Below are 2,560 nucleotides of genomic sequence, written 5' to 3' on the forward strand. Positions count from 1 at the left end.
ATGAGTGGATAATAAAATGTGGTGTGTGTGTGTACCATGGGGTACTACTCAGCCACAAAGAGGATGAATTAGTGCATCTGCAGCAATTTGGAGACCACTATCCCCAGTGAAGTATTAAAGGACAGAAAAACACGGGTGCCCTCTGGAAAACTGGGACTAGCCGGTGGGTACATGTGTACACAGAGGGGAGCAAAGGTTAGTAGCCGGTGGGTACACGTGTACACAGAGGGGAGCAAAGGTTAGTAGCCGGTGGGTACACGTGTACACAGAGGGAAGCAAAGGTTACTGGAAATCAAGCAGGGGGAGGGAGGAACAGGTAAGGACAAGAGTCGACTGGTGGGTACAAGGAGCACAACTCAGGCGAGGTACAGCACTGACAGCCCTGACTCAAGGATTACAAAAGTGCTCCATGTAGTACAAATGTTTGTACCCCTTCATACTTGTAAATAAAAAAAAAAGAGTTAGTCTGCCTTTTATGGTCATGATGGCCTACAGTCTGAACACCCTCATGGGAAAATATTCCTCCCTCAAAAAAGTCTTTTTTTGGCTTAAGATCTAAAGAAGTAGACCAGTTACTTTTGTGTTTTAATCATATACACGTATGCTTTGAATTAGGTCCTTTTAAAAACTTCTTCAGTGAACATTGTATCTTACACAAACTTATTTAAAGAGTTGCCGGATGTGAAGTTGGCCCCTGACACAGGGACTCGGCCACATGCTTTTGTTTCAAGCGTTTTTAATAATTCAAAACCATGGGGCCCCCTTTGGCCCTAGTTTGTGTTCTCACATATGCCTGTGTCTACATTGTGGATTTCAAACAATGATTGTAAAAATAATTCAACAGAACTAGAATTACTTTAATTCTGTCATTTTATGCGACTATTTGGAGTTACTTGTGTTTAGAATTTTAAAATTTTTAGAAGCAAAGGCTCAAAACCATAAACTGTGATGTTGACTATTACCATAACATACCAACATAAAAGTATGGTTTCTTTTTCTTCCAAAAAAAGACTGAGTAAATTCAGGACATTGAGAAAGTAACCCACGGCTTGTTTCCTACTTAGTACGGTTGTGTTTATTATTCACGGTAGGAGTGCGTATAGGAAGTTCAATTTTAGCATACGTGCTGCCAGAGTGCACACAATGTGTCCATGTGTGAAGGTCAGTGAAGAGAGATTGTCACTGTCTGCATTTGGGGGGCCATTATTTTAGTTTCATATTGTAGTTCTTCCTGTGACATGAAACTAATTTTGACATAAAAATAATTTTGTCATATGGGGGGTGGCTGTTGAAACAGTCTTCTCCGGGTGTGGAGTGTGCTGGGGAGGTCACAGGCTGGAAGTGTGTGGCTTGCTGTGAATCCTGGGCAAGTTGTTCAAATTGTTGTTGGAAATGAAGCCCTGGAGACCTGAGGAGGGGAGTGCTATCGACATGCCCACCTGGGTGGAGAGGGAGGAGAGCAGTGCTGACCTACTCTTGGACCTAGTCCATGCCTCATGAAAATGTTGCCATTTTATTTAATTAAGACAGTTTGGTGATCCCTCAACACTGCATGTGCAATCTGTGCATTTCTTACTGATGTGGACTCGACCCCTGCTAGTGGTGTGTTCCTCTTCATTCTTCAGAGACACTGAGTTAAGGACATGTTTCCAGGGAAGAACCATCAGCAAAGACTTTTGAGCCGGGTGCCTGTTTAGAAACTTGTGTGATACTTGAGCCTCCACACTTCTCAGTGCCAGGAAGAAAAGGCTGAAGTTTAATAAAGAGTTTTCTTTACTCAGGTGAACTTTGGACATAGTAGCCAGCAGCCTTTATAGTTACCGTCCCCCAGGATTTAACCCTCCAGGTAGGATTTCTCCTAATTGATTGTGGAATACAGCAAGGCTAATGAAGATCATGGCATGAAGTGTGTGATTCAGAGAGGTACCAAGAAAAGCATCTTAGAATCATTTAATAAGCACCCTGGAGGGGACTAAATTACAAAGAATTATCATCACCCGTTTATAAGGAGCAAGTCCTGTAGATTAGTTTAATCCTTTCTAACCTAATGTCTGGCCTGGTTATAATGTGAAATGAGAGATGTAAGCCTTCCTGACTTTGTGAGACTTTTAAATTTGTCACATATTACGTCTTCAGAAGACTAGAAAAATAAGGTACATCACTACCTGGTACCTGAGTCAGAGTTCAGCAAATGTGATGGGGCAAGGGGTTTAGTGCAGGAATTAGGGCTCCAGGAATACAGAGAGAGCTGTGCAGTGGGCGGCTGGAGGCTGGGGAGGCAATTAATGATGGCCTTCGCCTGAAACAGGGTGCTCTCAAAAGCTTTTTGTAAAACTGCTGAATTTCCTGAGACTCCAGAAAAACTTTCCCCAGCTGGCTCAAGGTGAGTCAGCAAAGTGGCCTGAGGAGCCTCTGCCCTGTGCCTGGTCCCTACAGCCACTGCACCTGGGAGAAACGCCCTCCTCCTCCATGTTGCACATGGTCCCCACAGCCCTGTGCCTGGTCCCCACACCCCTGCACGTGGTCCCCACAGCCCTGTGCCTGGTCCCCACACCCCTGC

Source organism: Otolemur garnettii, unplaced genomic scaffold, assembly GCF_000181295.1.
Source record: "Otolemur garnettii isolate 467f Iridium unplaced genomic scaffold, OtoGar3 scaffold00107, whole genome shotgun sequence".
NCBI classification, from domain to species: Eukaryota; Metazoa; Chordata; class Mammalia; order Primates; family Galagidae; genus Otolemur; species Otolemur garnettii.